This window comes from Sminthopsis crassicaudata, chromosome 6 (assembly GCF_048593235.1).
Source record: "Sminthopsis crassicaudata isolate SCR6 chromosome 6, ASM4859323v1, whole genome shotgun sequence".
Classification (NCBI taxonomy): Eukaryota; Metazoa; Chordata; class Mammalia; order Dasyuromorphia; family Dasyuridae; genus Sminthopsis; species Sminthopsis crassicaudata.
In genome coordinates this window covers 182,276,186-182,299,737 of record NC_133622.1, presented here as the reverse complement: position 1 = coordinate 182,299,737, position 23,552 = coordinate 182,276,186, and the positions used below count along the sequence as shown (strand labels likewise).

Here is a 23,552-nt window from a genome sequence, read left to right as displayed (position 1 = left end):
CTGGACTCTATTCCTAGCTAAATGTTCCTGGGCAACTCACTGTTTGCCAACATTTCTTCATATGTAAAATAAGCTAGAGAAAAAAGTGGCAAATGGTTCCAGTTTCCCTGCCAAGAAAAATTCAAAAGGGGTCATGCAGAGTTGGAATTGACTGAAAAATGACTAAACAACAACAAAAATAATGTTGCTAACTTAGGGGACTGGAAGAATGGTGGTACCCTGAATAGAAACAGGAGTTAGGAAAAGAGATGGATTTTGAAAGGAGTGCTATGACTCAGCCATGTTGAGTTTGAGATGTACAAAGGGCATTCAGTTCAAAATGTCAAGTAGGTAGTTGGTCCTGCAGTAGTGGAACTCAAGGGGAAGACCTGGGATGGATATTTAGATATAAGGGTGATCTGCAGAAAGATGATAAGTTCATGGAAACTGATGAGATGAGACTTCCAGCCAAGATGGCAGCGTGGAGGCAGACAGCTGCTTGAGCTCTGTGTTTTCTCTCGGGACTTACTTCATGACAAGCCTCAGAATTAATGCTTGACCAGAAAAGAAACCCACAAATAATCACCAACAGGAGACATCCTTGAAATTTGCCAGAGAAGGTCTGTGTTTGCTCGGGGGAGGGTCGAACAGACTGGGCACAGATTGAGTGTAGGCAGCAAGAGTGAGACAGCTCACACAGCCTGGACCGGAGGGGGGAGGGGTACAATCGATTTAAAAAAAGGATACAAAGGATAAAATACTGGAAGCTGCTAGAAAAAAGCAATTCAGATATGGAGGAGCCACAATAAGGATAACCCAGGATCTAGCAGCGTGCACATTAAAAGAACGAAGGGCCTGGAACATGATATTCCAAAAGGCTAAGGGACTTGGTATGCAGCCAAGAATAACTTACCCAGCAAAAATGAGCATCGTTTTCCAGGGAAGAAGATGGACATTTAACGAAATAAATGAATTCCATCTATTCTTGATGAAAAAACAGACCTACACAAAATGTTTGATCTTCAAATACAGAACTCAAGAGATTTCTAAAAAGGTAAAAAGAAATCTTGAGAACTATATTTCTGCCATAAAGATATGTAAAGAACACGTGTATAATTTGTCCTAGAAACTAGAGGTGGAAAGGAAATTATGTCATAAAAAAGGGTAAAGTGGTGGTACTACATCTCATGAAGAGGCAAAGGTAACCTATTATATCTGAGAGAAAGAAAGGAGGGAGATAAACATAGTGTGTATCAATAGACATATTTGATTTATGGTGAAACTTCTACTTCATTGAAAAGTAAGAGGGAAGGAGTAAGCTAAGGGGAAGGGAATACAGAAATTGTGAGGAAAGGGGGTAAAATAAGGGGAGGAACTTTAAGGTGGAGGAGGGATACTAAAAAGGGAGGGCTGTGAAAAGCAAATGATGTTCACAAGTTTAATACTGGGTAGAGGGGTAAGAGGGAAGGAAAGGAGAAAAGCATAAGCAGGGGTTAACAGGATGGCAAGCAATATAGAATTAGTCATTCTAACCATAAATGTAAATGGGTTTAACTCTCTCATAAAGAGGAAGCAGTTAGCATACTGGATTTAAAAGTCAGAATCCTACTATATGTTGTCTACAGGAAACACACCTGAAACAGGGTGATACATTCAAACTAAAAGTAAAAGGGTGGAGCAGAATCTATTGTGCTTCAGGTGAAGCCAAAAGAGCAGGGGTAGCCATCCTCATCTCAGATCAAGCAAAAACAAAAATTGATCTAATTAAACGAGATAAGGAAAGACATTATAGCCTGCTAAAGGGTAGCATCAATAATGAAGCAGTATCAATATTAAACATATACACACCAAGTGGTGCAGCATCTAAATTCTTAAAAGAGAAATTAAGAGAGCTGCAAGAAGAAATAGACAGCAAAACTATAATAGTGGGAGATCTCAACCTTGCACTCTCAGAATTAGATAAATCAAACCACAGAATAAATAAGAAGTCAAAGAGGTAAATAGAATACTAGAAAAGTTTGATATGATAGATCTTTGGTGAAAGCTAAATGGAGACAGAAAGGAGTATACTTTCATCTCAGCAGTTCATGGAACCTATATAAAAATTAATCATATACTAGGGCACAAAACCCTCAAAATCAAATGCAGTAAGGCAGAAATAGTAAATGCATCCTTTTCAGACCACAATGCAATTAAAATTACATTTAATAAAAAGCCAGGGGAAAATAGACCAAAAAACAATTGGAAACTAAATAATCTTATACTAAAGATTGATTGGGTAAAACAGCAAATCATAGACATAATTAATAACTTCACCCAAGAAAATGAAAATAATGAGACATCATACCAAAATGTGCGGGATACAGCCAAAGCAGTAATAAGGGGAAGTTTTATATCTCTAGAGGCCTACTTGCATAAAGTAGAGAAAGAGAGGGTCAACGAATTGAGCTTAAAACTAAAATTGCTAGAATAGGAACAAATTAAAAAACCCCAGACAAACACAAAACTTGAAATTCTAAAAATAAAAGGTGAGATTAATAAAATTGAAAGTATAAAAACAATTTAATTAATTAATAAAACTAAGAGTTGGCTCTATGAAAAAACCAACAAAATAGACAAACCCTTAGTAAACCCAATTAAAAAAAGGAAAGAGAAAAAGCAAATTGTTAGTCTTGAAAATGAAAAGGGAGAACTCACCACTAATGAAGAGGAAATTAGAACAATAGTTAGGAACTACTTTGCTCAACTTTATACCAATAAATTCGATAACTTAAATGAAATGGAAGAATACCTTCAAAAATATAGCTTGCCCAGATTAACAGAGGAAGAAGTAAGTAGTCTAAATAGTCCCATTTTAGAAAAAGAAATAGAACAAGCTATTAACCAACTCCCTAAGAAAAAATCCCCAGGACCAGATGGATTTACATGTAAATTCTAACATTTAAAGAACAACTAACTACAATGCTATATAAACTATTTGTAAAAATAGGTTTTGAAGGAGTCCTACCAAATTCCTTTTATGACACAGACATGATACTGATACCTAAACCAGGTAGATTGAAAACTGAGAAAGAAAACTACAGACCAATCTCCTTAATGAATATTGATGCTAAAATCTTAAATAAGATATTAGCAAAAAGACTTCAGAAAATCATCCCCAGGATAATACACTATGATCAAGTAGGATTTATACCAGGAATGCAGGGCTGGTTTAATATTAAGAAAACTATTAGTATAATTGACCATATTAATAATCAAATTAATAAAAACCATATGATCATCTCAATAGATGCAGAAAAAGCATTTGATAAAATCCAACATCCATTCCTACTAAAAACGCTTGAGAGTATAGGAATAAATGGACTATTCCTTTTTTTTTTTTTTTTTAGAATTTTTTTCCCACAGTATATATGCATGAATAGTGTTTTTTTAATAATATTATCCCTTGTATTCATTTTTCCAAATTATCCCCCCTCCCTCTACTCCCTCCCCTTGATGACAGGCAATCCCATACATTTTACATATGTTACAATATAACCTAGATACAATATATGTGTGTAAATACCATTTTCTTGTTGCACATTAAGTATTAGATTCCGAAGGTATAAGTAACCTGGGTAGATAGACAGTAGTGCTAACAATTTACATTCACTTCCCAGTGTTCCTTCTCTGGGTGTAGTTATTTCTGTCCATCATTGATCAACTGGAAGTGAGTTGGATCGTCTTTTATGTTGAAGATAGCCACTTCCATCAGAATACATCTTCATACAACATTGAAGTGTACAGAGATCTTCTGGTTCTATTCATTTCACTCAGCATCAGTTGATGTAAGTCTCTCCAAGCCTCTCTGTATTCATCCTGCTGGTCATTTCTTACAGAGCAATAATATTCCATAACTTTCATATATCATAATTTACCCAACCATTCTCCAATTGATGGACATCCATTCATCTTCCAGTTTCTAGCTACTACAAAAAGAGCCGACACAAACATTTTGGCACATACAGGTCCCTTTCCGCTCTTTAGGACTATTCCTTAAAATAATAACAAGCATATAATTAAAACCGTCAGTAAACATCATATGTAATGCCGATAAACTGGAACCTTTCCCTGTAAGATCAAGAGTGAAACAAAGTTGCCCACTATCACCATTACTATTCAATATAGTACTAGAAACGCTAGCCTCGGCAATAAAAGCCAAGAAAGAAATTTAAGGAATTAGAGTAGAAAATGAGGAAATCAAACTATCACTCTTTGCAGATGACATGATAGTACACTTAGAGAACCTCAAAGACTCTGTTAAAAAGCTATTAGAAATAATTCATAACTTTAGCAAAGTTGCAGGATACAAAATCCACATACATCTTCAGCATTTTTATACATTACCAACACAATCCAAGAGCAAGAGATATAATGAGAAATTCCATTCAAAATAACTGTCGATAGTATAAAATATTTGGGAATATATCTACCAAAGGAAAGTCAGGAATTATATGAGCAAAATTATGAAACACGACATAAAAATAAAGTCAGATTTAAATAATTGGAAAGACATTCAGTGCTCTTGGATCTGCCGAGCGAATATAATTAAGATGACAATACTCCCTAAACTAATCTATTTATTTAGTTATACCAATCAGACTCCCAAGAAACTATTTTAATGACCTAGAAAAAATAATAACAGAATTCATATGGAACAACAAAAGGTCGAGAATTTCAAGGGAAGTAATGAAAAAAAAATTAAATGAAGGTGGTCTAGCTGTACCTGATCTAGAACTATATTATAAAGCAACAGTCACCAAAACCATTTGGTATTGGTTAAGAAATAGACTAGTTGATCAGTGGAATGGTTAGGTTTACAGGGCAAGATAGTGAATAAAAATAGCTATCTAGTGTTTGACAAACCCAAAGATCCCAACTTTTGGGATAAGAATTCATTATTTGACAAAAACTCCTGGGAAAACTGGAAATTAGTATGGAAGAAATTAGGCATGGACCCACATTTAACACCACATACTAAGGCATAAAGAATGAAATCATAAATAAATTAGAGGAACATAGGATAGTTTACCTCTCAGACTTGTGGAGGAGGAAGGAATTTGTATTCAAAGGAGAACTAGAGACCATTATTGATCACAAAACAAAATTTTGATTATGCCAAATTAAAAAGTTTCTGCACAAACAAAACTAATGCAAACAAGATTAGAAGGGAAGTAACAAATTGGGAAAACATTTTTACAGTTAAAGGTTCTGATAAAGGCCTCATCTCCAAAATATACAGAGAATTGACTTTAATTTATAAGAAATCAAGCCATTCTCCAATTGATAAATGGTGAAAGGATATGAACAGACAATTTTCAGATGATGAAATTAAAACTATCTTCACTCATATGAAAGAGTGTTCCAAATCACTATTGATCAGAGAAATGCAAATTAAGACAACTCTGAGATATCATTACACACCTGTCAGATTGGCTAAGATGACAGGAACAAATAATGATGAATGTTGGAAAGAGTGTGGGAAAACTGGGACACTAATGCATTGTTGGTGGAGTTGTGAAAGAATCCACCCATTCTGGAGAGCAATCTGGAATTATGCCCAAAAAGTTATCAAAATGTGCATACCCTTTGACCCAGCAGTGCTACTACTGGGCTTATATCCCAAGGAAATACTAAAGAAGGGAAAGGGACCTGTATGTGCCAAAATGTTTGTGGCAGCCCTTTTCATAGTGGCTAGAAGCTGGAAGATGAATGGATGTCCATCAATTGGAGAATGGCTGGGTAAATTATGGTATATGAATGTTATAGAATATTATTGTTCTGTAAGAAATGACCAACAGGAGGAATACAGAGAGGGTTGGGGAGACTTACATCTGCTGAATGAAACAAGCAGAACTAGGAGATCATTATACACTTCAACAATGATACTGTATGAGGATGTATTCTGATGGAAGTGGATATCTTCAACAAAGAGAAGAGCTATCCAATTCCAATTGATCAATGATGGACAGAATCAGCTATATCCAGAAAAGGAACACTGGGAAATGAGTGTAAACTGTGAGCATTTTTGTTTGTTTGTTTGTTTTTTTGTTTTTCTTCCCAGATTATTTTTACCTTCCGAATACAATTCTTCCTTTGCAACAACAATAACAAAATTCGGTTCTTCACATATATATATTGTACCTAGGATATACTATAAGATATTTAATATGTATGGGAATGCCTGCCATCTAGGGGAGGGGGTTGAGGGAAGGAGGGGAAAAATTCAGAACACAGGGGAGTACAAGGGATAATGTTGTAAAAAAAAAAAATTACCTATGCTTATGTACTGTCAAAAAAGTTATAATTATAAAAATTTAAAAAAAAAAAGAAACTGATGAGACCACTAAGTGAGAGAGTAGAGAGAAGAGAAAACGTCCCAAGATAGAGACTTTGGGGATCGCCATGTATAATACTTGGCAAAGACAATGGAAAAAGAGGTACCAGACAGGTAGGGGTAGAGGAAGAACCAAGAGAGAGAAAAGACATGAAAAATCAGGATGAAACAAGTATTCAGGAGAAAAGCAGGGTCAACAGTGACAAACAGAGAGGTTTAGAAATATAAGAATTAAAAAAAAAAACATTGGATGTAGTAATTATGAGAAAATGGTAATTTTGAAGCGATCAGTTTCCTAGTTTTACCCCTTCTCTAGAAGTTTCAGGGACCAAGTGACGTGATAGGTACAGGGGTCTCTGCCCCAGCCAGTTGAGGCACAAAGAACCCAGAATGCTGCTGAAGCTGTTGGCCCCTATTGTGAGATCACAGTCATCCCCATGGTGATGGGGCTCACCATGGGAAAGAAGGCTGAGTTTCAGTATAACCTACAAGATGGGTTACTGGAAGCATCTCATGAAAGAATGGGATAGCTGGCCAAAGTCTGAGACCTTGTGAACATAGACCCTGCCCCACACCATCTGCCAGGTCCTCATCTCAGCCATTAAGCCATGGGATACGACAGAGCCCGTTTCTTGGGGGATGTAGATGAAGACCTCATCTGCCCCATCTGCTGCGGCGTCCTTGAGGAGCCTGTGCAAGCTCCTAACTGCGAACATGCCTTCTGCAACACCTGCGTCAGCCAGGGGTCCTCCTGGCAGCAAACATGCCCCGTGGACGGCAGCGTGGTGACGGTCCCCCACCTGCGCCCCATCCCTCGAATCATGAGGAACATGCTGTCCAAACTCCAGATCACATGCGACAATGCCGTAGCCGGCTGCAACGCCATCGTGAGACTGGACAATCTGATGGCTCACCTTCTCAACTGCGAGCACAACCCCAAGTGTCCCGTGGCCTGCAAGCACGGCTGCGGCCTGGAGATGTCCAATGGGGAGCTGCCCAACCACAACTGCATTGAGCATCTGCACTCCATGGTCCAGCAGCAAGAGACCCACATCACAGAGCTGGAGAAGACATCGGCTGAGCAGAAGTACCAGCTGGAGGAACAGCAGCGAGACATCCAGCTGCTGAAGGCCTACGTCCACGCTCTCCACAACGACAAGCCCAAGCTCCGGCCCGAGAACAGCGAGATCATCCAGTGGGTCAACTCCCTGCATCCAGAAGGGGTCCCGAGCGGCGAGGATGGAAGCCCCAGCTCGGGGCCCACTCAACCACCGATGACCAAGACTTCAGCGGAAAGTGGCTGCTCGGTACCCTCCCCAACGAGCTGAACGCCAACTCCCCCCAAGAACAACCGGCCCCTAGGCCCATAAACACTAAAAACAGGTCAGAAGAATCAGTGCTGCTTTGTGAACTACAGAATCAATGTGTCATTGGCAAGATGGCGGTGGTGGGGAATACTTAAAGAAGGAACACACGGATGATGAGGAAGGGCCAGAGCCAGGGCTTGGTACCCCTTGGTATACAAGAAACGAAGAAAACCACAGTAAGGCCATCAAGTAAGAATGATTTCTGAAAACCCTAAGACACCACTGGCCATGTCTCTCACCACCCCACCTCCTATTGCCTATAATTAAGCCCCATTTGTCCTACTCTCCTAGCTCAAGGCCATTAGACTATTCCTCCTTCACTTCTCTAGCCCCTAATAATCAAGATGGAGATACGGGTATGAATATCATTTATTCTTCTTTCCTTATTCTTTACCCTAAATTTCCTGACTGAAAAGCCCAGAGTCTCTAGATACAATTTTTTTTTTAAACCAAAGAGAGTCCATTTCTTTTGGACAAGTGGAAGAAGGTATATCTCTTCCTTTGGTTAGGAGCTAAATAACAGAAATTTGGCTCAATATTTTGGGCAAAGGAAGGGGTAAAGTCAGAGGTAAAGCCCAAACAAGAGTGAGTGTGAGCCAAATAGTTACTGACTGGCACCAAGGAAATGGGAGCACCCAGGACTTAAGTCTTAAGTATGAGCATACTTATGTCTCTGTCCTAGGGAGCTAGATTCTTACAAAATACAAGGGAACAGAAATTTTCTAGCTGACACTGTCCTTCATAAATAGGAATTCTACCTTCATAAATAGGAATGATAGTTTTTGAAGTTTGGTGGGTAAGAAAGCTATAGGGGTTGGCCACTCTCCATGGCCTCCTGCTCTTTGTAACTGTGGTGGTGGATATTCCACACATCCTCACCTCCTCTGGACTGCCTTCAATAGTTTTATTTGCTTTGAATTTCTCCCCAACTAGGGAGGTCTTTTTATTTAAATAGAATAAACCCATCATGATCATCACAGGTCCTAATGCAGTCATATGTTGGGAATTTAGTTACAATTGTCTTCCTTTAAAAGAGATCAAATAATTAAAAAGTAGGAATTTTAAAAATTCTATATTTTAATTCTCTGTAAAGAAACATAGGACATAAAACAAAGAATTTCAACATTAGAAAGGATCTTAGAACATAAAATGTTATTCCCTAAAAGGAAATTAAACTAGAAGCAAAACTCTAGACAGTACCTTGAAAAAGGATCACCATTGCTGGGTGAAGCTGGGCTACACTAAAGTAACAAAGCTTGAATTTTCAAGAACTTGGATCTAGTTAGGATATAGACCACAAGGCTAAGAGATAGAGATCCATATAGATATTAGCCTAATGATCAGGTGTGAAGAATGAATGGCCATTGCTAAGGAAAAAAGAGATAATCATTCATTAGTTATATGTCTTTATTCATCTCTGGACTTTAGTTTCTTGATCTAGAGAATGAGGATACTATATCCAACTCTGATTTTTGATGATTCTTATTTCATCTTAAAAGTCAGTAAGTCCTCAAGCCTGAGTACACTTAAAAAGCAAACTTAACTTTTTTTTTCCTCTTATGAGTTTTGGGGAAAAAAATTTACCAGGAGGGGAGTTGAAGCTACTTTTATTTTTTTGCTGAGACTATTGGGGTCACACACCAGGATTTGAATTCAGGTCCTCCTGATTTCAGAGCCAGTGCTCTATCCATTGTGCCATCTAGCTGCCCCTTCAAAGCTACTTTTAGCTAAAAGATTCAAAGATTTGACATTAATATAGTCCTGGGCACCAAGGGCAAGTGTAAACCATGGACCCCAAAGTCATCGAGAATTATAAAAATGAAAAATTTCAAATCAAGTATTATATGAAATCAGGATTTTATTTAATCAATGAGTATTTAATTGATTAAAAAGTATGATAATTGGGGCAGCTAGTTGACGCAGTGGATAGAGCACCAGCCCTGAAGTCAGGAGGACCTGAGTTCAAGTCTGGTCTCAGACACTTAAAACTTCCTAGATGTGTTACCCTCCATAAGTCATTTAACCCCAATTGCCTCAGCAAAAACAAAAAAACAAGACAAACAAAAAAAAGGTTAATCATAAAATTTAAGGATTAGTAGAAAAGTACTAAAATGATATCCTTAGCATTTTTATTCTAAGTTTATTTTAAAGGTATCTATTTTGTTTACTAAAGGACCTAATTATTTTAACAAGGAAATATTTGTTTCATGTTCTTCGTTTAAAGGAAATACATGGCAAAACCCAGGGTGTTGAAGTGGAGAATCATCATCAGGAACCCCAGTCAAACACGCCTACCTCTTGTGACATTGCTTAGCCTTTCAGGACCTGGCACACCACTACCACCATCACCACCAACCATGTGAAGGCAACAGGCTTTGTTTTTTTTTCCCTGAGAGGTTAACGGACACCCTTTTGGAAGTTGCAACTGTAAAAATAAAGTGACGAACTGACAAAAAATATGTCCCAAGTACAGAGATCATTATGTTCCTATTAGCAGATCTTTTCAAATGCTGATTTTTCATCCTGTTTTTATCAGTCATCCTATTATCTTTTCATGGCTTACATCAAATTTGAATCTGAGATCCTAGGGAATCACAAAGCTGGTAGGTAATTTTTTTTTCCCTCCATGAGTTTAGTTTAGAAAAGGAAATTATTTTTCCTTCTCATGATAGCATTTATTAGTCCCTTTTTTGTTGCTCCTCCTTAAAGCCCTTCAATTTCACCAATAGTAAAAGTAGAAATTGAAGTGTTTGATTATAATTTATCCAAGTTTGACAGGATTCGAAAAATAGTTTGCATGCTCACTGCAAAAACCCTACAATAGGAATATGAAAGAATGGAATACAAATGTGGATAACACATGTTTCCTACCTTCAGAGAGCTTAAAAATAAGGAGAAAAGACAATTCCACAAATAATACATAATATCAGAGCTGGAAGAGAACTTAGATTCTAGTCCAATCTAGAATCTAGTCTCTCTCAATTTACATTACAAGGAAAGAAGGAAGCCACTGGCCCAATGTCTACAACTGGTTAGAGCTAGACATAAAATCTAGAACCCAGATCTGATTCTTATTTCCATCCTTCTACAAACCCACTATTAGACACAAACCATAATATAAAGGGGAGAATGGTAAGCACATCAAGAAAGGCACACAAAGAGCACTAAGAGAATTTACATAATGATTTAATGTGAAGGCTGAAAATAGAATAAAGGACTAAGCTCTTTTAAAGTATACAGTGAAACCACATTAATCAACCTTAGTTTATTCAAAATAGGGCACTAAAACAATAAAACCAACTGTTTTAATTTAGAGTTCACTTTTTCCAGTTCTTGGCTTTCAAATTAACCCGGTTTAACTAGAAGAGGGGAAAGGTGACATGATGGAAAGAATTCTGAACTTGGCAAAAATTAAAAAAATAAAAAACTATTAAACCCTGAATCTGTCACTCAGTTTCATGATCAAGGGGAAACTACTTAACAACCTCTCTTTGCCTCAGTTTTTTTTATTTGTAAAAGACAAGGTTGGAAGGGGGAAAGAAAAGAGAGGAGAAGGGAAAGGTAATAACTTTTTCATTACCTACCTTACAGGGCTATGGTGGGTAATGTACTTTCTAAGGTTCATATATACTTTAGAATCTGTTGACAGAACAGGAAATTAGATCATAGATTTAGAGTTGGAAAGAACCTAGGAGATTATCTAGTTCCACTCCCTTAAATACCTACAAGAAAACAGCCACGGTTACCCAGCTCATGTTAGAACTGGGATCTGAATACAATTTTAAATCTTGACTACTTTGGACATGGAATCAAGATCTGTGTTCAAATCCGACCTCAAACAACTAGGAACTATCCCTGCCGAGTGAGTCAGTTTTTTCAACTGTAAAATAAAAATATAACAGCCCCTCCCTCCAAAAGTAATTGTGTGGATTAGATAACATATTTATAAAGTTCTTAGCATAGTGCCTGGTTAAGAAGCTACTGTTGTTCAATTGTTTAAGTTGTGTCCAACTCTCCATGACCCCATTTGGAATTTTCTTGGCAAAGATACTGGAATAGTTTGCCATTTTCTTCTCCAACTCATTTTACATATGAGGAAACTGAAACAAATGAGGTTAAATGGTACACAGCAAGGAAGTATCTGATGCTGGATTTGAACTAACATCTTCTTGATTTTAGACCTAGAACTCTCTTTACTGTACTACCTAACTGCCCTGGCACATAATAGCTACTTAATAAATTCTGGTTTCTATGTTCTTCTTTCATAGGCTCCAGATTTATTAGCCATAAAATGTTATATCAATATTTTTGTTGTTATATCCCTTTGTAAGAGAAATATTATAATCTTTCAATTTTCTGTTAAAAGCTGCTAAATAGTAAATCTCTGATTAATAGATCTTGCCTCTCAGACTGGAGAGGCCATTAGATGGAGTAGAAATTGCTCTGATTTGGTGTCAGAGAAAATGGGTTTAAATCTTGACTCTTCTGCTCGTGATCTCTGTGATCTTATATAAGTCACTTTCCATTTCTAGGCCAAAATGTGGTTTTGTAGAATCTAGATTTAGGGCCACAAAGAATGTAGGAGTTCATTGTCCAACTCTCTCATTTGAAGGATGAAAAAATGCAGGCTTAGAGAGAGATAATTTGTTTAAAGTCACAGAGCTAAGTGTCTAAGGCAATATTTGAACACAGATCTTTTGGGACACAGATCCAGCATTCTGTCCACTGTATAACCTAAGTGCCCAACCAACTCTTTTTTTTTCCTTTTTCTGAGGCTGGGGTAAAGTGACTTGCCCAGGGTCACACAGCTAGAAGTGTTAAGTGTCTGAGGTCAAATTTGAACGCTCAGGTCCTCCTGAATTCAGGGCTGGTGCTCTATCCACTGTACCACCTAGCTGCCCCCCAACCAACTCTTAACATTTTATGATCAGCACTTCACTGATAGGACATTACAGAATTGAATTAAATAATCAGAGTTGAAAGAATTCAAACAACCTAACACTATTGAAGAAGGCTAGAGAATTGTAGAATGATCAAACAGTCAATAAACATTTATTAAGCACTGACTGTATGCCAGGCACTTTGTTATGTGCTGAGGATGCAAAGAAAAATAAAAGATAGACTGATTTTAAGGACTTCACAGTTTAATATGCACACAACTATGTACAAACAAGATAAAGATTGATCGATTAATTGCTGTAGACACAAAATCATATACCTGTGTGTTTATATATACTCATTCAGCATTCCTCTTTGGTGTCAAGGATTTTGCACAACAATGCATCGCTTAACATCTTACACAAATATACATCCATACATATACATGCACCCACATGATAGATTGGAAATAATCAAGAGAGGGAAGGTAGAATTAAGGGAGAGAAGAAAGGCTTCCTATACAAGTTCACTCTGCCAAGCACTTGTACCTATTCCCAGGATCATCAGGAATCATCCTGGGCCTGATTATATACATATACACATATGATAGATTGGAAATAATCAAGTGAAGGAAGGTAGTAGAATTATAGGGTATCAAGAAAAGCTTCCTACACAAGATGGCTCTGCCAAGAACTTGTACTTATTCCTGGGAAGCATCAGGAACCATCCTGGACCTGTGAGAAAGGGAGGAAAGGAAAAAGTAAAGAATGAAATGAGAAAGGGCATTTCAGAATGAAATCTGTTTCAGGCAATGCTAATGTTCCTCCTACTCCTTCTTTTCCACCTTTTCCTTCTTTTCTTCTTTGTCCTCTTCTACCTCTTCCTACTCCTTCTTTTTCAGTTTCTTTTCCACTTCCACCCTTCCTTCTCCTTCTCTTGCTGCTTTTTCACTTTCTCCTCTCTCACCTTTCCCTAACTTCCCTTTTTAGAAATCAGCACCTCTGATTTAGAAGAAATGACCCTTAGAGTGAGCACAGCATAAGATCACCCCCTAGCACTGAATTAATATTCTGCCTTGGTTGCAAAGCTGAGTCGACCAGTGTGTTTACAAAAGGGACTGAGGGCTGACTCTGGACATGGACAGAAATAAAGATGCTGGATGTTATTGTACAAGAGGAATATTCAATGACAAGGGGCAGATGGGGAGAGGTAGACTCTGAGCCCCACAACTGAGCCCCACATTAGTCTAGAAATGATGTATAATGAGGTTCATGATGGCTGAGAATCAGAAGAACTGGGGTCCGGCTCAGTCTGTGCCACGAATGTGGCCACTTGAGAGGCAGGGTCGAATACTGAATAGGGTAATAGACTTGGTGTCCGACCTCTGCTTCAGACATTTACTAACTTCGTAACCCTGAATAAGTCATTTAACTTCAATGAACCTCATTCTCCTCAAATGCAAATACTTTACAAACCTTAAAGAGCTATATAAATGTCAGCTCTTGTTATAAATTTGATTATTTAGGCATATGACTTTGGCAAAGTCACTTCCTGGCTCTCTCCTTGTTCCATCATCTGTAAAATAAGAGGCCTCTCATATATAACAATAACTCATGTTTCTATAAAAGTCTCAAAAGTAGAAAGTATTTTCCTCACCACAATCCTTTGAGATAAGAAGAAGGGGCATTGGTTCCTATTTTACTAATGAGGCAACAGAGTCACAAAGAGAAAAAACATGTTTTCCCATGGTCACAAATTAAGTATCCTTGTTCTATGTGTGAAGCCTTTTCCTTTCACTATATACTACTTTGCCTGAAGATCTAACAGTGCAGAACTCTGATTTTCTATGATTCCAGCACTCTGACTATAAGATTCCTTAATTCTGGAATAATAATCTATATAAAATAAAATTCACAGGATTTTGTAGGGAATCTCCTAATGTTGATTAGGCTCGGGTCCCAGTCCAACTTTGACCACTTCCAAATTTTGTGAATATCCAACTCTTATTTTCTTCATTTGTAAAGTGAGGCAGCTAGGTGGCTCAATGGATAGAGTATCTTAGAGTGAAAATATAAGAGTTCAAAGATAGCCTCAGATTCTGACTAGTATGTAGGTAAGTCACATAACCTCTAATTTCCTCATCTCTAATATGGGGATAATAATAGTACCTACCTATAAATACCATGGGGGCAGCTAGGTGGTACGGTAGATAAAGCATTAGATCTAGGATCAGAAATATCTGGGTTCAAATCCAACCTGAGACACTTAATAGCGGAGTGATCCTGGACAAGTCACTTAACCCTGTTTACCTCAGTTTCCTCTTCAAAATGATCAGAAGAAGGAAATAGTAAACCAATCCAATATCTTTGCCAAGAAACCTCCAAATAAAAAAGTCAGAGACAATAAACAACAGAGCAACAAAAATAATAAAATAGCACTTACATAGTACCTACCACAGAGTTGTTAGAATAAAATGACATAGTGTGAGTATAAAATTTATTTATTTAATTTTGCTGAGGCAATTGGGGTTAAGTAACAGTTAGGAAATGTTGTGTCTGAGACTAGATTTGAACTCAGGTCCTCCTGACTTCAGGGCTGGTGGTTTATCTACTGCATCAACTAGCTGCCCCATGAGATAGAATTTTTAAAGTGTTTTGCAAATTTTATGGTGCTATATAAATGTCAGCAGCAGCAGCAGGAGCACCATTACTACTACCACCATTCATCAAAGACAAAGTTTTCATGGTAAGAATCCTAAGCACCAAAAAGAAAAAAAAAAAAGATTAAAAAAAGATCTGAGCTATTCTTACCTCTTGCCTATATCCTTACCACCAATACTATACCCCCCAAAAAGTGAGATAATAGTACCTGCTCATTTTATCTCATAATTGCAGAACAGGGGAGGAAAATCAGAGAGAGCTTTAGATATAGTAAAAAAAATTTGGATTAATAGAAAAACTTGATTTTTCAATCTTGAATCCCTTAGTATGTATGTGACCTTGAAAAAAGTTACTTCCTCTAAGTCTGTTTCCCCATTTATAAAATGAGGGGGTTGGACTAAGTACCCCACAAGCTCCCTTCTAGCTCTAAATGGAAAACTAGACGATAATCACAAGTATTTCTTCCAGCTGTAATATGACAAAAAATAATGTCAATGAGAGAATCTCCATGAAGTAAGACACTGAAGTCTGGGGGTATGGCAGGGGAGCCCTCAGCGGCAGCTGCTTCTCATTACTGCTCGTGATTATTTCATCCCAAAGGGTGCAGGGACCTGCTGGGATAGAGGCGAGAGAAGGGACAAATGAGGAGGCAATTATACTCTGACAGCTGCACTGAGGATCAGTCTGTCCTGTTACAGGGACTCAGGCAGGCGACTTGCTGACCAGGCACAAGACAGTCTTCCCAAGGCCTTTGGCAACAGCCATGACTCCTTGGATAGTCTTGGAAAGTGTGTCTAGTGAAAGGGACAGGGCAACCAATATTCTTGTGTATGGGCAAGGAATGGAAAGGTTTCTCATTTGGATGTGGAGCAAGAAAGTTTTCTCTGAACTGTTTGGAAAACTAGAGGAGAGAAGGGAAAAAAGAGAGGGAAGAAAGGGAGGGAGAGAGGGAGGGAGGAGTGGAAGAAAATGATTATCCCTATTTTACAGTTGAGGAAACTGAGGCAGATAGTAGTTATGTATTTGTCCAGAGTCACATAAGCTAATAAGCATATGAACTCAAATATTTCTGATTCCAAGCCCAACATCCTCCCCATTTCAACATCTAACTTTACATGGTGGGGAAAAGGGAGATTAAAGGAAGGAAAGTGGAACAAAAGGAGCAGCCATCAGGGAAAAAGAACCTAGAATGCATAGTTGAGTCTGAGAGCTTGATCTACTTCCTACCTGTGTGATCTTGGGAAGGCCATTTTCACAGGAATATCTCCAGTTTCTACAGATCTTTTTGGCTTACAAAGTCTCAGCACAACTCCATGGGGAGGCAGGCAGAGAGCTGTCATCTCACTCAGTATTTGGAACCTGTGGGTCAGAGAGGGACTGTGACCTGTCCTGGGCTTCCAAGGTCAGTGGTCCTCCCTCTATACCCTGGTGGCTCTGAAGAAAATGCTGTGACCTATAGCATGGGAGCTATTACAAAGCATGAGACCTGGGCAAGTTATTAGTTTGCAGACAGATCTGGCTTCCCCTTCTAATTCAACCTCTTCAATGGGTGACAAAAAAACAAAACAAAACAAAACAAAAACCTGTCGAGTTTAAGGATTTGACAAAGGTCATTCAGCAAGGCTGTGGCAAAAGTTGGGTCTTCTGAGTATTGGTCCAGGGCCAAAATGAAGGTTTCCACTGGGCTAGAAACAATCACTCTATTTTAACCAGGAGTGTGGGTAAATGTTTAACAACCTGTTCTCTGGGAGAAAAAAAAAATGTACCACACACTTTTAAGTTTAATCTGAATGATTTAAGTCTTAAATCTCGATAATTAGCAAAACAATAAATCAAATCCTGATTTGTAGTTTGCCAATTTCCAAGGTGTAAATGCTCACAGTGAAAATTGAACACTACCTCAGCAGCCAGCTCCAGGACTTCTAATAGTGTGCACTTAAATGCATACAACCATTCATGCTTGTTATTGTTGTTCAGTCATTTCAGTCATGTCTGGCTCTGTGTGACCCCATTTGGGGTTTTCTTGGCAAAGACATGGAGTAGTTTGCCATTTCCTTCTCCAGCTCATTTTACAAATGAGGAAAATTAAGCAGAGGGAAGTGACTGGCCCAGGGTCACGCAGCTAGATTTGAATTCAGGCATTCCTGACAGCTCTATCCACTGAGCCACTTGGCTAACCCCTTCATTGGAATCGTTACTCATAGTCACTGAGTCATAATTGTATTATGAGTTAGAATATGTTCTCTATTTTTGTTTATCAAAATGTTTGTGGTTTTGTTTTTTTTTTTTTTTTTTTAATTTAGCAAAGATTTATTTTTCCCATTTGGGGAAAAGAAAGGAAAGCTATTGTAAAAAAAAAATATGCATAATCAAGCAAAACAAATGCCAGCTTTGGTCATGTCCAAAACAATACTAATTCTCTCCCCTGAATTCATCTTCTCTCTGTCACAAGGTTGGTAATTTGCTAAATTTAAAAGAGGAACATAAGGTACTTCAAAATCACATAAAGAAGAAAAAACTTCCATTTGAGAGGAGCAGGGAAGAACTTCCCAGTTCAGTATTTTTTCTGTTACCATACACCACTAAGAGTCTTCTACAAGTCTCCTTTTGGTGTAAGATAAAATATACTATTAAAGGTAACTTAAAATGCCATGTACATTCAACTGAGGGATCAGACACAGCTCTAAGAAAATACTTTCAGAACACCAAATTGAGCAAGTCACGACCTCTCTGGGAATTGTTTTTCTGATCTTCAAAATGTAGAAGTTGGAGAACAATCCCTTCTAGCTCTAAATCTGTGATCCTGTAATCCCATGCAAAATGTAGTCCAGTATGTGAGAGAACTGTCCACTTGGGAGCAATGGAGAGAAAATCCTTGTCCACTTGAGAGCAGAGGAGAGCCATAGAGAGATGTAAACCAGAGGATTGGAGCAGAGGATGCTCAGAAAGTGTTAACCCAAACCAATGAATAATAGATTGGTTTTTAACTTTTTGAGGACCAAATGTGGTAAAACTTCTGACTCCCTTCTCAAAATAATGTTTTTAAATGCATAAAATAAAATACAAGGAATTACAAAGGAAAATATTTATATTCAAAGAGAGTCATCAAATAAAAAAAAATCCACAGAGCTTTGATCTAAGCTAACCCTCTATTTTATGAATAAGGAAATAAAGATGGAGGAGTGATTTGCCAAGATTACTTAGGTAGTAAGTAGCAGAACCACAATAAGAACACTATTCTCCTGACTCCTACACCTTGATTTTTTTCCTCCATCACAATGTCTTTCTCAAGGGTAGCAGAGGTATACAATTATTTTTCTAATATATGTTTTCTTATTTTGTTAAAAGCTGGGTTTGAATTTTGACTGATATCTCTATTAGCATTGTAACCATGAACAAATATTTCCCAATTAATGTAAAATTTTTTGTTTTAAATTTTGAGTTTAATTAGAAGGTTTAGAATTTTAAATGCTGTATCTAGTCAACAATAATAGTGGAGTTAATTTTTAAAAATGAGTAGAAGACAGGCAGATAATAAAGAGGACTGGATGAAATCAATCATCTGTATATATTAAGCACCTACCATGTGCCAGGTATTATTTTTAGGGTTGAGGAAACAAACACACACACACAAAGAAACACTCTTTATTCATAGGAATCATATTCCAAAGGATTTAGAAAGAGAAAGGAAGAGAATATTCTCAGATAAGTTAGGACCATTCAGAAATATTATTCAAAAGATCCAAGACCAGTACCAAAACAGGAAGTTAACTTGAAGGAAAAAAACAGAATTTGGAAGGGCAAGAGCATGAGCCCTCAAACCTTAGCCTGTCAGTCACATCTCAAGGTCATACAAAGCCCAAAGGGTTGATCCAAACTATTTTACCCAGTGGCAGGTCTAACTTCACAACAATAGTAGCCCACTGGCCGAAATTAAAGGCCCCTTTAGAAGGAAGGACTTGCTAGCTGAGCCTTGCCCAAAGCAAATTCTATAATCAGTCCAACAAAGTGAGAAGAGTCCCTTTATCTTACATTTCTGATTACAAATATTCACGCAGCTTTATCTTACACTACCAGGTATAGTCAAGTGGTTCATGAATAAAGATGGAAATAATAAGCAAAGAAGGGAGAAGTCTCCTAGAAGAGACAGAAGTTCAAGGTTCTGAAATGTCATATGGGTTTAGCAATTCCTGCAGCAGCCCAAGCTGCAATTATCTTGTGCAAGAATTTGTTGATTTGCTTGAAGGTCAAAAGTAGAGATCATTAGATTAAATTATGGGAGTAAATCAGGACACAGTACTTTAGCCATTGCTTCCTTTCATTCTCAAGGCTGGTCTTCTGAAAACAAGAATCTTCTTATATTAACCTTTTAGAAATAGAAGGGAACCTCCTGACATAATGAATCTCAAATACTGTGATATCAGAGTAAAAGGAAATATGCTTCTCCTGGAAAAAGATCTCCATGTTCCAATGCTTTCCAAGTCCAGCCGTTGGCCCACCAAACCACATTATGTCTCATGAATAATTTTTACATTCCCTGAATTGAGTAAACACAGATGATCTCTAAGTTAATTTTCTTATGAAACACATGAATTATCAGGGTTGTTAATTCATGGCTGGATCAGAGAGGAGGGTTAGACTAAAATTCTAGGGCTCTTAGCGATGTGGAATGAACCTCCAAGGGTTCCGTTTTTACCTGAATAGAGAACTCCCCTCTTCCATGAATAGTTATCTATTTTCTGTTCAAATACTTCCAGTGACAGAGATCTACTTCTCTTCAAAGGCATTCCTACTTCACTGGAAATTTCCCAATTCCATTGGAAACATTCTAATGGATAGTTCGAATTGCATAGAGGTTGGACCTTACTTTGAACCAAAATTTATCTGCCTGTTAATCCTGTGGTGTGATATAATAGGAGGTGGGAGGGAGCTTACTAAATATTGAGTCAAGAGAGCCACAGACGTGAATCTTGATTCTGACATCTCCTAGCAGTGTAACCATGGGCAAAACATGGAACCTGTAGGAGCTTCAATTACCTCTTCTATGAAATGAGGATAATGACTGCATTGACCTCACAGGGATACTGTGAGCATCAAATGAGATAAAACATGTTGAGGATTTTCAAACAATAAAAATCTAGTAAAAGTATTCTCTCCTTCACTCTTTGTCCCCGGTTTGGTCTTCTGGGGACAAACAAAACAAATCTAAGCCCTTTTTCACATGATATTTCTTTAGTTCCTTAAACAGCAAGTTGACATTGTGCAGAGGACTCGACCTGGATTCAGAAGACCCTGAATTTAAACTCTGCCTCAGGCACATACTAGGAATATGATCTTAGACAAATCACTCAACTTCAATCTGCCTCAGTTTCCCATTCTGTAAAATGAGGATAGTCATAATATCTAACACTCAAGATAAAGTTAGATAATATTTGTAAAGTGCTTTGTAGAGCTTAGAGATAATAAATGCTAGTTATTAATCTACAAATACTAGCTTTTGATAAGGCTATTATAATGATGCTATCCTGACCTTTCCCCTTCCCCTCCTCCAACAGTTCTCTGCATCAGACTAAGCATCTCCAGGTCCTCCCAAACGTCTTCCTATGACATAGTTTCTAGTCTCTATTTATTCAGATTTCTTTTTCTCAGTGGGATCCTAGAATCTCCTAAAGCACAACCTAGAAAACTATCAGAGCACTCAGAAGAATGTTTGAACATCTTCGTGGTCCCCCTTTAGGATTAACTTAGGAAGTGATGATCTGGATGACTAAACTAAGCCAGAAGCAGCAGCTCTTTATCAACTCCACTCCACTCCAAAAAATCAAGCTTAGGCATACAAAAAACTCTAGCTACACCAGCCATAAAGAATTTGCCATTTGTTGAAAAAGACAGTTCAGTGTAGCGTCACAGAAAGAAAATTAGCTTTGAGGGTCCAAAGAACTTCCTTTCCAATCCTAATTTTGCTTCTTATTGGTTATATGACCTTGAACAAAGAACTTAGTCTTTCTAAGCTAAATTTCTTCATGGATAGGGGCCAGACTAGCTATTGTCCAAAATCCTTTTCAGCTTTGACAGCATGGATTCCATGAACTATGAAGTGTTAGTGTTAACTGACATTCTCCAACCATCAAATCAACATAAATGGGGCTGAAATTTAATATATCATCCTATGCTGCCAAATGAAAAAGAAGCAATAAATACAGAAAGAGTATATTCAGGGGGGGAAAAGTCACTATGGAGAGGAGAGGTGAGAGAAGGGAATAAGGAATCACCGGGGTCTTAAGGCTGGTAATAAAATGCCAGCTAACACCAGTGAAAGGGCCAATGGAGATCAATTTCTATGATATGTGGAGACTCTTGGAAAAACATAATCAGACATAAAAGGAAAGTCCTGAATAATAATAGCCCACATTTCTATAACATCCTGTGGCTTCTTTACAAGTGGAAATTGATGGTGAGACAGTTGGCCAAGCAATCCATAGGCCTGGGTCCCTGCCTTAGCACTTACTTACTAGCTGTATGACTAAGACAAATCAGATTAGATCTTTGAGGTGTACCTTCTTCATTTGTATAAAAGAGAATAATGATATTTTCACTTTCTGCCCTCAAGGGAGCATTAGAAGAAAAAATGTTTGGTAAACCTTAATATACTCGGAAAATGTACTTAGAAAAATTGGGGATCTTGATTAAACCTGAGATTTCATTTGTATCAGGGACTCCTAATTGATGAAACTTCCTCTACCTATGTAGATTGACAAGTTCTCTGCCATTCGGGGTCTGTTAAGTGCTGGTACAAAAAATAGCAGTTGCTAAACCATACAGTAAGGATGGGCCACACTTTGACTTTGAAAACTATACACATTAATATATTCAGATTTTTATTAACACATCACCAGCACATTAAAATTAGATAGGAACCACATTTTAATCTTTGGGCCACATGTGGGTATGCCTGAAGCACAAAGAAATGACATAATTGCCCAGGGTCACACAATTAGAATGTGTCAGAGGCTGGATCCAAATTTTCATGGCTTACAAATTAGTTCTCTATCCATTGTAACAGGTGGCTTTTTATTTTTAAAAATGTGAGCTATTATTATTATTATCTTCTCAGACATGAATAAACAACTGAACAATAGCAATTATTTTCTCTTAAGAGCCCAACTGAGGTTGAGAACGCAGGAACCACTGTCTCTATTTTACAACCAAAGAAACTGAGTCCAAGGAAGAAAGAGGCTCCTTAATAAAATACAGGCTTTAGAGGAATGGGGACTTCATGTATTCTGCCTCTGATTACATTGACCTTTTCGACTCTATGTGTTGGAAGGATGGGGATGAATGTGTTTGAAATAATTATGTGAATGAAGGGAGGATTTTTCTACTGAATAAACTTGTGAATCACAAGCTTAACTCTTGGACACCAAAGCTTGTCTCACGCCCACTCTCTTTCCACATTTTCATTTCACATATTCATTGTGGTGTATGGTGATGGGACCAATCAAACATTTTCCTAACCACATTTGACAATCATTCCCTTCTAAACACCTAAGGAGTATTTTATACTTTAGAAAGTGCTTTCTTAGATATTCTCTTATTTGATACCCACAATAACTCTGAAGGTAATGGGCAGATATTATTATTATTATTATTATTATTATTATTATTATTATTATACCCATTGAGTGATAAAAGAAATGAGGATAGAAGTCAAGTGAGAAATCCAAACTAAAAGAACCAATCAGTATGAAAGTTAACACTAGAACCCAACTCTCCTGACTTGGTTCAGGATTCTTTTCACTATACCTGGCCATACAATGTTTTTTTTAATGTCTGGTTTAGGATGCTAGGACCTTGAACATCCGTTCTAGTAGTATAACTCCCCCTTTATTTTGGGAAAGGGGAAAGGTCCACTCCTATGATTTCGTTGATGCAGGCAACTCCATCTTCCAATGCAAGATACAACTTTGTGACAATTTTCAGTCTTAGAGACTTATAGGGCACATGAAGAGTTTATGTGTCTTGGCCAAGGTCACATCACCATGATATGGGAGTTCAAGTTCAGAACTTAAACCCAAATATTCGCAACTATGGTGTCCATTCTCAATCTACTACCTAGAGTCCCTTGACTCTCAGAAAAATACCCATATGGCTTTAAATGGCAAGAAAAGATCATTTCTCCACGTCAAGTACAGGAAATCAGAAGACATTTACCCTCTCAAAAGGTTTATTTCAAGAGCTGTATGTGAGGAAAAATCCCTTTCAGGGTTCAGCTTTATCCTGAAGGACAGAGTC

General features: G+C 37.7%; 1 protein-coding gene and 1 pseudogene across 5 annotated transcripts in view; one reads left to right on the top strand and one right to left on the bottom strand.

Moving 5' to 3' along the window:
• Positions 1-23,552, bottom strand: part of SORCS2 (sortilin related VPS10 domain containing receptor 2) — a 1,204,963-nt gene that overhangs the window by 1,042,372 nt on the left and 139,039 nt on the right. The window lies entirely within an intron of this gene.
• LOC141545732 (E3 ubiquitin-protein ligase NRDP1 pseudogene) lies at positions 6,771-10,179 on the top strand (annotated as a pseudogene).